Raw genomic sequence first — 11,995 nt, forward strand, 5'->3', positions numbered from 1 at the left:
CTTTAAGCTGTGAACTTTGGGGCGGGAACCATCGTGTTGCTCTTGGTGTCATAAACTATGGTATAGGTGGCTCTTGTGCTAGCTGGTATTCATTTAATCTGTCACGCATGTCCTGGTACAACTGATTAAAAGGAAGAGAAGATGCTTGCATTCTTGTAGCATTTCTTTTATTCCAAATACTCCAGGCAACGAAGCAAACCGTTCAGCCAATTTTGGTTCCTCTATAATTGTGATACCAATCCACAGATCTCTAAAGTCCAAAAAACTTGTGGAGAGCTGATTTCTGAGGCTTTCTTCTTCCCACCATACCTCCTTGAGTTCTTGGCATCCCCACAAGGCATGAAATGAATCCTCAATTTCCTCCTTGCACCATTCACGTAGTGCATTTCTTGTGAAAGTGCTTGATTTTGTTTGGTACACTCAGAGACCAAATTCTTCGCCAACAACTGGTTTGGGCCGAAGTATTTGATGTGCCAGGAGTGGTAGTTTCATGCTTAGACGTTAGCATTTTGTATGCACTCTTAGTCGTGTATCTACCTGACTTTGTACCAGCCCAAATGAGTAGATCAGGGACTTGGTTTGAGCTGAGAGGAATTCCGAGAATTTGTTGAGCTTCGTGGGGGAAGAATTCATGGACTACCCGTTCTTTAATCCACCTAGGGCCATCTTCATCAATAAGAGCACATACCTTTGCATTCATTAGGAGGTTTTTTTTAGGAGAGATGATGTGCTTGGTTGACATGTCTGGCAGCCACCTATCACCCCAAACCTGCACTTGTGTACCATCCCCAATCCGCCAATATGCTCCTTCCTTGACCACTTGTCTCGCCTTAAGAATGCTTTGCCAAGCGTATGAACCGTTGGTTTTTACCCCAATATCAAGAACTGAGCATGTTGGGAAGAACCTTGCTTTGAATACTTTGTATAACATGGAGTTAGTGTTGTGAACTAATCTCCATATCTGTTTGCCTAAGAGTGCTAGATTAAAGTTCTCCAAATCCCTAAACCCCAAACCACCATTTAATTTTGGAAGACAGTTTTTTCCATGCTATCCAATGGATTTTTCTTGCCTCACCCGAACACCCCCACCAAATTTTTCTAATCAATGCTTCAATGTCCTTGCATAAGTTCTTGGGGAGTTTAAAGCATCCCATAGTGAAGGTTAGCATTGCTTGGATGACTGATTTGATTAGGATCTCTCGGCCCGCTTAAGCAAGGAGTTTTTCTTTTCAACCTTGAATTTTGTGCCATACTCTTTGTCTAATATAGCTGAAGGTTCTTTTTTCGCTCTCCCCATAAATGATGGCAAACCCAAATACTTTTCATATTATGTCTCCACCTTTACCCCCAGCAAGTCCTTCTCTCTATTCTTGATATCTCCTTGTGTGTTTGTACTGAAGAAAAGTTGTGTTTTGCCACGGTTGATTTTTTTGTCCCGACTCTTCTTCATACTTTGTAAGGATATTCATCACCGTTTGACAATCTGAATCATTTGCTCTACAAAAGAGCAAACTATCATCCGCAAAGAACAAGTGGGTAATTTTTGGTCCTTCTTTACAGAGAGACACTCCACGTATTTCTCCATTATCAGCTGCCTGTTGTATCAAAGAATGGAGACTTTCTGCATATAAAAGAAATAAGTAAGGTGATAACGGGCCTCCTTGACAGAGTCCCCTACTAGGGTGGAAAAATCCATGTGGTTCTCGATTAACCATGATAGAAAAAGAGACCGATCGAATGCAACAGCCAATAAGTTTTCTCCATTTACTATCAAATCCCAATCTTTCCATAATTTTATTCAAGAAATCCCATTCAACCCTATCGTATGCTTTATTCATGTCCAGTTTCAAAGCCATGAACCCAGTTTTGCCTTGTATTTTATTTTTAAGATGGTGTAGTGTTTCAAAGGCAATAAGGATGTTATCGGATATGAGACAATTTGACATGAAAGCACTTTGTGTTTCGGATACAAGTTTGGGAATGATTTTTTTTAAGTCGGTTGGCTATGGTTTTTGAGATTATTTTATACATGACGTTGCATAGGCTTATGGGGCGAAAATCTTTTGGGTTTGTTGGTGATTTTGTTTTAGGAAGGAGGGTAATGAAAGTATGGTTTATGTTTGGAGGCATGATTCCAGAATTTAACACAGATAAGGTTGCATCTATAACATCGAAACCCACAATATTCCAATAAGATTTATAAAAGATTGGTGGCATACCGTCTGAGCTAGGGGCTGTAATAGGTTTCATTTGCTTGAGAGCTGGTTCCATCTCAGTGGTTGTGAAAGGACGGGTAAGATTGGCATTCATCTGTACTGTCACTTTTGGCTTAACCCCTTGAAGAATTGGTTCAAACCCAGATGCGTTGGCTGACTGAAAAATTGCTTGGAAATATTGAACCAATGCCTCACCAATCTTCTGTTCTTCCTCTAACACTTCTCCACTGTTAAGGACCAACTTAAAGATGAAGTTTCTTCGGTTTCTCTGATTTGCACGGTTGTGAAAATAGGCTGTGTTTCGATCACCCACTTTCAGCCAATTCAGCCTTAACCGTTGCTGCCATAGACACTCCTCCTTGACCATCAAATCATGCACCTCAGCCCTCAACATTTTCACCTGGGGATTGTTGGATCCGTTCATGGAGTTTGCTTCTGCTTGCATTAACAATTTTATCTTTTGTTGCAGCATGCGATGGATGTTACCGAAAAAGTGTTTGCTCCAAGTCTGAAGGGATAATCAGCATGCCTCTAGCTTGTTAACCAATCTACCCATCGGGTTTGCAATGTCATGACCTTCCCATGAATTTTTTATCACAACTTCACACCCTTCGTCGCTTATCCAAACCGCTTCAAACCTGAATGATTTCCATCTTCTATAAAATCGGGCATTTTCATCGTCAGTACAAATCCACAATGGGCTATGATCTGAGAGCGAACTTGAGATATGATGAACTCGGGTTGATGGGAACATTTGTATCCATGGGTTAGTGGCAACTCCTTTGTCCAATCTAATCCAAGTCACCGTGCCGTCAAACTGATTGTTGCACCATGTGTACGGAGCACCCACAAAACCCAAATCTTGGAATCCACAGTAATCAAGAGCGTCTCTAAAGTCCATCATTTGTCTTTCTCGATGCCTTGCCCCACCCAATTTTTCTTCTGCTCTAACAATCTCATTGAAATCACCCACACAAATCCAAGGGAGATCCAATTTTAGGCATGATTGTTTTAGTAGTGCCCAAGAGTGTTCTCGGTTGGCTGTTACAAGAAATCCGTAAAAACTCATAATCCGTCAGGTGTCATCCACTCCTGGATTCACCACTGCATCAATGTGTGATAGGGAAGAGTCTAGCGCATGTAGGTTGATGTCTTTACTCCAAAAAGTGCAAGGCCACCACCTGTGTTGTGTCTAGAGACTGTGAACTTTGTCTGGATGAAGTTTTGCTTTTAAATTCTTCACGTAACTATCTTTTGCTTTTGTTTCCATGAGAAAGACTATTGTGGGAGAGTATTTTTTCACCATCTCGGTGAGTTCTTGAACTGCACATGGTCGTCCCAAACCACGACAGCTCCAGCTTATGGTGTTCGTTGTTGTCGGCGAGGCTGCCTTGCAGCCACCACCGTTGGACAGATTTCTAGGGACTCCTTATAGGGCATGGAGAATTTCTTTGTTGGTCGGCCATCTTCATCAAGTTCAGCAGTTCTCTTATGTTTTCTTTCAGTCATAAGCACTTCGTTAGGGCTATTTTGTTTCTCTCGTGGAATTCTAACCCACATGGATTTGGTTGGCACAGGTTTGGGCTGGCTTTGTGGATCGTTGGTGGGTGTTTCATTGCTGAGCGGCCCAATAGTGTTTGAGTGGGGTTGGGTTTGGACTTTGGGCTTTAGGTCCAGCTTGCACTCGGTTTCAGTATGGATGGGTTTTGACTCTCTCTTTCTGTCATTAATGTCATGTTTAAGATTGGGTTTTTCAACGGTTGTCTTTATTGTGCCAGTTATGTGACCGTTAGGGGCATTGAATGTTCGGTTTTCCTGCAAATCCGCCTTTGATTGATGTGCATTGATCACCTCATTAATTGTCATGGAGACACTAGGTTTGGGATTGTCACCAGAGTTGCGGGGAGGTTTCTTGATGGAGCTGCTGGTGGTTGAGTTTTTGGGACCGATGGTGTGTCTCCAAAATGCTGGTCTGTCTTCTTTAAAGAACCTTTGCTTCGCAGCCAACGTTCACAGTCTCTGTCATCGTGGGAAACCAATCCACACCAGTAGCAGAAGTTAGGGAGGCGCTCATATTTCAGAATTGCACACCCAATGACTGACCCTTCGGACCATACTTTGCGTACCCTGTTCAAAGGTTTAGTAATATCAATTCTGACTCAAACTCGTAAATAATTTCCCTTACCTCCTTCGCTCTCTGTATCAGTCATGAGTAGTGGTGTGCCCAACGGGTTTCCTATTACTTCCCGAGTTTCTTGGTTTAGACAGTGGACTGGTAAATCATGGATTTGGATCCAAAATGAGGTAAACTGAAAGGAGAGCGATGATATAGGCAAATTTGCTATCACTTTTTCAAATACAACGAGGTGTTTGTCACAGGTCCACGGCTCATGTTCGAGTACTCTGTCCAGATCACATTCATCTTCAAAGTTAAAAAACAGGATGTTATCTCCCATGTCTTTAATCTAGAAATCCTTCACCGATCTCCAGAGAGGCCGGAAGGTGTGAGCTACTGATTCCACATTAACGAGTCTCTTTGTCAAGAATTTTGCAGCAAGAGTGAAGGTGTCGGGTTTCGCTTTCGTTGGGCATGCTATTCCAGTTTCTTCTTCGTCTAGTAGAGAGAGTTTTTTCCATAGACCCTCAAGGGACTCCATAGTGGTATAGTTGAAAAGTATGAGGATTGTGTTTAGGATGGTGTTTTAGAATGCCCTACCAGTCACAGAGAACTAGAGGGGACGGGAAACCTGTACTGGGACAGGGACAGGAAAGCTCCACTAGGTTGCAGGAATAGAGAGACTCGTCCTAGAACCTCAGAGAGCGACTCCGAACTTAATTGATACAACTAAAAGCTTGCAACTCACATAGGCTTTACACATATCTTTAAGAAAACTCTATATATTCCACTTTTTTGGATGCGTAAAATTATAGACTACTACACCATAATGATAGTGGTTAATTAATTAATTATATATATATATATATATATATTATTTTAGTGATCTCAGTTGTAACGCTTCTTACCATTATCATATATTTACGAACTGATGATTTGCATAACAAAGACGATAAATGAGAGGTGGCATTGTTCATTAGATTTTCAAAAGTAATAGTGTATGAAAATTATATATATATATTAAATAAGTTTAAATGAAATGTCAAAAAATGGATTTTTAAATTTTCTAACTTTATTTCTTATGTAATTTCTACTAGAACATCTCTTTTTTTAGTTATGATTAATATGGTTTCCATAGTTAGAGTTTGATTAGTTTTAAATTTAAATTTAGTACTATGATTGTATTTATTTGTTGATTGTTGATTTAATTTTTTAAGTGAATTTAATGGTTTATATTACTACATTGTAAAGTTTTTAATGTTCTCCACACGGTAATTTCTATTTTATTTTTTACTTCTCCTTACAACCTATTTGTTTTCCAATCAACGATTACTAATTGACGTTTTTTTTGTTTTATCTACTCGTTATTATTTTGTATTGGTTTTTTTCTATACCATCTTTCTCTCTCTATCTCTCTCTCTCTCCATTGACAACCTATCGTTTTCCAAAATTCGATGATGATTCTATGACATTAAATATGCATTATTAGTTTTTTTTTTAAATTTTAATTTAGTATTTCTAACTTGATTTGTTTTGTATTTCATTCTTCCTTTGATGCATTGGGTGTGAGAATGAGTGTTTCCCTAGCATTACTCCACTTAATGTGAACAATTTTATTTATTTAATTTAGGCAAAATATTATATTTTAAATTTTTTAAAATAAAAAGGAGTGGAAATATAAATAAAATGATACGAGAAAAAAAAAACAATAAACACTAACTTATCCACATAATTTCTATGTAATATAATAATAGTACATTCTTATATACTATTTTTAATTATTTATAATGCAACATGATGATATTTAACAATCAAAGTTATAAAAAAAAAAACCATAAAACACAAAACTAAATCACATCAACCAAAATAGAGTTCTAAAGAATACAAAACTTTATCAAGCTAAAATAGAGATGCAAGAAAAATAAAAATAAAAATCCACCAAAAAATTGAGGGAGAAAGAGTGGGAAATAACCACTTTTTTGTGAGAGAAAATTATGTAAAGAATGGAAGAGTGAATGACAAATTTATACTAAGATGATGATAATAAAAAGAAACAAAATAAAGGAAGATAAAAGGAAAGAGAAAGAGTGATATCAAGGTAGAATGTTTTGAGAAATGAAAAGGTAAAGAGAAGGAGAAAGGTTGGAGAGAGTGTAAATGTTAAAAAAATGAGTACAATTTGATGAGCACTATTTTCTTTTATTTGAATTTAAGTAAAATATTACATTTTTTATTTTTTAAAACAAAAAGAGAGAGAAAATATAAATAATTTAATGATAAGGAGGATGTGGTTGAATTTCAATATTGAGTAAAATAGAAAAGAAGAAAAAAAAAATTAAAAGATATAACAATAAGCATTAAATTATCCAAATTATGCTATGTAGTGGAATACTAATTTATTTTTATCTACTATCTTTAATTTTTTATAATGTAATTGGATAAAATTTAACAATCAAAGAGCAAAATAATAATAATAATAACTTAAAACACAAAACTAAATCGTATCAACCTAAATTAGAGTTCTTAAAAACACAAAAATTTATCAACCTAAAGCGGAGATGCAATAAAAAATAGGCAAAATGTACTTTTAGTCTCCACATTTGTCTTTTTTTCCATTTTGGTCCCTACATTTTCATTTTACCACTTTTAGTCCCTAAACCAATTAACGTGTGAGATTTAAGTACTTACCATTACCCAACTAACTGAAAAAACTGACGTGGTTGACGGCACATTAAAATAATAATTAAAAAATATATTTTGATATTAAAAAAATGCCATATCAGCATCTAAATTTAAAAAAAAAAAATTTATTAATTTTAACTAAATGAAAAAAATTTTAAAAAAAATCACATGAATTGAGATCTAAGAGTGCCTTGAACAAGAATAACAATAACACAAACTCAGAAATTTAAAAAAAAAAAAAAAAAAAACAACAACAACAACAACAAACAACCATTCAAGACCGAATTCTCCAGCAAATCACTAATCCACATAATTTTCACAAATCAAACCCATAAGCCCAGTAAACAAACCAATCTCCAACAAACCCATAAACCTATATTTTCTTAGGAAACAAACACAAAATAAACCCAACAAATTTAGCTTTCTTCCTCACCACCGCCAAGAATATCCCTCAAAGACCTGTACATAATCCCTAGCTGCTTCGAGCAGCTGAACATGGTGTGACTCTTGCCCGAACCCATTAGACCGTACATCATAATGGTGCATTTTTCTCCTAACTTCACGCTGTGGATTCTTGACTCCATGAACGTCTTGTAGAAGAGATCAAGGTCTTGGTCTTCGGAAAGAGAAACCCTATCTAGGCTAAAGTCTCGGTAGCCAAAATCGGCTCGAACCCGAATGGAATGGTTGTTTGAATTAACATTCAAAACCGAAGTGGGTTTTTGTTTTCGATCTGGGTAGTCTCGAATCCGAGTGATTACTTCGACCGGGTGTTCTTATGGGTGTGGGGTTTCTTTAGCTGGTGTGTTTGGATTCGAAGATGAGTTTGGTTTGTTTGCATTGTTGTAATGCCAACAAATCTTGGATTGTGGTGTTTTGATCTGTGTCAGGTGGTCTTGATTTACTTTTGAAGATGGCGTGGGAGCCATTAGAGTGAGAACCAAGAAGAAATTTCAAGATTGAGTTTAAAGAAGACTCCAAGAGCGACAAATGATATTGTTTGTGTGTTAGATCTGGATTTGTGTTCTTGTTCAAGACACACTTAGATCTTAATTCATGTGATTTTTTGTTTTTAATTTTTTTCATTTAGTTAAAATTAATAAATTAATTTTTTTAATTTAGATGCTGATGTGGCATTTTTTAATGCCAAAATAGAATTTTTAATTATTATTTTAATGTGCCATCAGCCACGTCAGCTTTTTCTGTTAATTGGGTGATGGTAAAGACTTAAATGTTACGCATTAATTGGTTTAGGGACTAAAAGTGGTAAAATGAAAATATAGGGACCAAAATGGAAAAAAGACAAAATGTTGGGACTAAAAGTGTATTTAAGCCTAAAAAATAAAAATCCACCAAAACATTGAGAGAGAGAGAGAGAGAGAGAGAGAGAGAGAGAGAGAGAGAAAACCATTTTGTGAGAGAAAACTATGCAAAGAATGGAAAAGAGTGACAAATTTATAGTAAGAGGGAAGGGATAAGAAGAGACATATAAAGGAATATGAAGAGAAAGATAAATAGTAATATTAAAGTAGAGGGTAGTAGGGAGATGAAAATGTAAAAGAAAAAGAAAAGTTGAAGAAAGTGTAAATATTTAAAAAATTATAGGAAAATTGGAAATAAAAAAGAAATATATATAGATCTTAAAATCGACAAAGATGAATATGTAAAGTCAATAATCTATTTATATATATATATATATATATATATATATATTTTAAAAAAAAAAGGAATAAATGATAAATAATAATTATGTGACGAATGACGTGGCGATGAGGTGGCACAACAAGAGCTCAGCAGCAATAAATGTCACGCTTTAGCTTTTAGTAATATATAGATAGATTGTGGTTCATTTTTCAATTTTATAAATTTTTCTTCAAATTTTATAAATTAAAAAAATTTAATTAATGATTGAAAAATATTTTTCAAAATTTTTTAATAAAAATTAACGGAAAGACCTTAATTGAATAAATCTGAAACTTAGAGAACTGAAATGAATGAAAACAAAGTTAGAGTACTGAAATGAAATCTAAAGAAAACTAGAGGGTCAGTTTTTCATTTTAATATAAAAGGTATTTGCCTCTCTTTTTTGCCCCTAACAAAAATGGTAGGGGCGTTCAGTCCGAGGAAGGATTTTTCTGTGATCATTACACCAATTGCCATTTATGTTTTTGAGTAAAGCATTAGGCAGAAGAGCCATTAGTAAAAGAAGAGAATCAATTGCTTTAATTGATGTCCTATTCTTAATCCTTTCATGGTTATTGAACAAAAAATCTCATCACTCAATTAAAATCAATCCAAATCTCTTTGGCCAAAACATTAATATAAACAACCAATTTCTTCACGGACTCACCACCACGCATTCTAGGTGAGATAGTAATTCTACAAGAAGCGACCTAATAGTAATTCTACAAGAAGCAAAGGTCATAATGGCTTGTTTGGATCACCATGATTTTGAGCGATATCACTCAGTTTTCATCAATGAGTTTTCAAAACGCGTGGGTCCTACCAAAAAAATCTTGTTTGGCTTGAGTTTTGGGTGATGTTTCCATCACTCAAAACTCAAAAATTTGAGTGATGGAAACTGAAAACAGAATTTTGGTGTTTTCAGTTTCTGAAATATGAGTTATGGTGGCAAAATGTGAATTATGTGACCAAACAAGAACTTTGGAGTTTTTGAGATAAAGTGAGGTTTGGGTTATGAGTTATGGGTTTTGAGTTTAAGTTATGAGTATTGGGTTATGAAAACTGAGTCATGGCCAAACTATACGAACTTAGTCTCTAGGAGAGAGTTTTGTACGTGTGTGTATATATACAAATACACACACATGTAGGGTTATGTTAAAGGGCATTGTTAACAACTAGTTTTATGTCATTTTTTAGCCAGCCTTATAGGTTGTGAGACCAATTTTATTTCTTTTTCTTCAATTTTTTATTAAGTGAGATCCGCATTAGTCCAACCTTAACAAGCACATATATATATATATATATATATATATATACACACACACACACACACACACTTAGGTTTTAAAAAAAAAAGCGTAAATGCACTTTTAGTCCCTACATTTTGGCCCGATTTCTATTTTAGTCCTTACATTTTATTTTTACCACTTTTAGTCCTTAAACCAATTAACGCGTGACATTTATGTCCTTACCGTCACCCAACTAACAGAAAATGCTAACGTGACTGATGGTACAGTAAAATAATAATTAAAAAATCTATTTTGGCATTAAAAAATTGCCACGTTAGAATTTAAATTAAAAAAAATTATTAATTTTAATTAAATGAAAAATTAAAAAAAAAACCCGGGAAGAACACGAAGAAGAAAAGAAGAACTCCAGCCCAGAATGAAAGAACTCAAGAACACAAATCACAACCACAAAGAACTCCAACCCGTGACTACCCTCAAATCACAACCACAAATCCACCGGAATCTGCCACAAAACCATCGACTATCCACCACCAATCCAAAACAATAAACCCATCCACTACCCACACAAACCCATCGGAGCAAACTTCCCCACCCAAATCTGATTAAAAAAAAAAGCTCAGCTAGTCCGGCGCCAATCCTCTTCGATCTGAGAACAAAACTTATCACCAAATTCCAGTCTGTGAACAAATCCCACCACCAAACTCCAATTTGTGCCATCACCGAAACCCACCACCAAACTCTAATCTCATCACTGAAACCTACCACCAAACTTCAATCCAGCCACCAAAACTCCACCACAGACGCCGATCACCACAAACCCACACCCTCCACCACGCCGATCCACAAACTCAGACCTCCACCACACCGATCCCCACAAACCCACACCCTCCACTTCACCACGGCAAGTCGGCAACACCATATGCATAGAAACCCACAAAAAAAATGCCAAAGAGAGAGACCCATTAATTTGAGAGAGGAGCTTGAGGCATACGGGTTTGGGTTTGGGTTTGAGCAAAATCAAAAGATAAAGAGAGTTTGACGCGATTTGGGGAAGAAAAACAAAAAGAAAGAAGAAAACAAAAAAGAAAAAGAAAAAGAAACGGAGAAACTGAGAGATGATCTGAGGAAGAAAAACAAAAAGAAAGAAGAAAACAAAAAAGAAAAAGAAACGGAGAAACTGAGAGACTTATTTGGGGAAGAAAAAGAAAAAGAAAGAAGAAAACAAAAAAGAAAAAGAAACTAAGTACAAACAAAATCACACACAAAACCTACTAGCACCGTTGAGACAGGAGAGTTTCAGAGAGTTGTGATCTGGGATTTTGGTGTTTTGATCGGGTGAGCTTGATTTTTTGTTTTTAATTTTTTTTATTTAATTAAAATTAATAATTTTTTTTAATTTAAATTCTGACGTGGTAATTTTTTAATGCCAAAATAGATTTTTTAATTATTATTTTACTGTGCCGTCAGCTACGTCAGCATTTTCTGTTAGTTGGGTGACAGTAAGGACTTAAATGTCATGCGTTAATTGGTTTAGGGACTAAAAGTAGTAAAAATAAAATGTAGGAACTAAAATAAAAATCGAATCAAAATATAGAGACTAAAAGTGCATTTACGGAGAAAAAGAAAAGAAAAGAAAAGAAATCCATGTACTTTTACTGACTTTGATTTTGGGAAGAGGCTTGTTTCTCTTCTCCCTGAGACCCCTTTTCTGTCGTATATGTTGGACGCTACTGAAGTGTAAAAGAGCGTCAGATTAATACACAATTCATTTCGTTTCACTCTCCAGTTCGCAACTTGGCATGGTAAAACAGTAACATGGATTGGGTACTCTAGAAAAACTACATTTTTACTCCATTTTTTAATTGAACAACAAGCAAGTCCAACAAATGAGACAAACATGACAAATGGACTTCAATATGAAAAATTGTAAACCACAAAAAAATCTTGATGACTCTGAAACCTCCCAAACCAGCTTCTTGATTTTAAGGCCTACTTTTTATATTTTATATATATATATATATATATATATATATATTTTAAGATCTACT

The sequence above is a fragment of the Castanea sativa genome, chromosome 3, assembly GCF_040712315.1.
Source record: "Castanea sativa cultivar Marrone di Chiusa Pesio chromosome 3, ASM4071231v1".
NCBI lineage: Eukaryota > Viridiplantae > Streptophyta > Magnoliopsida > Fagales > Fagaceae > Castanea > Castanea sativa.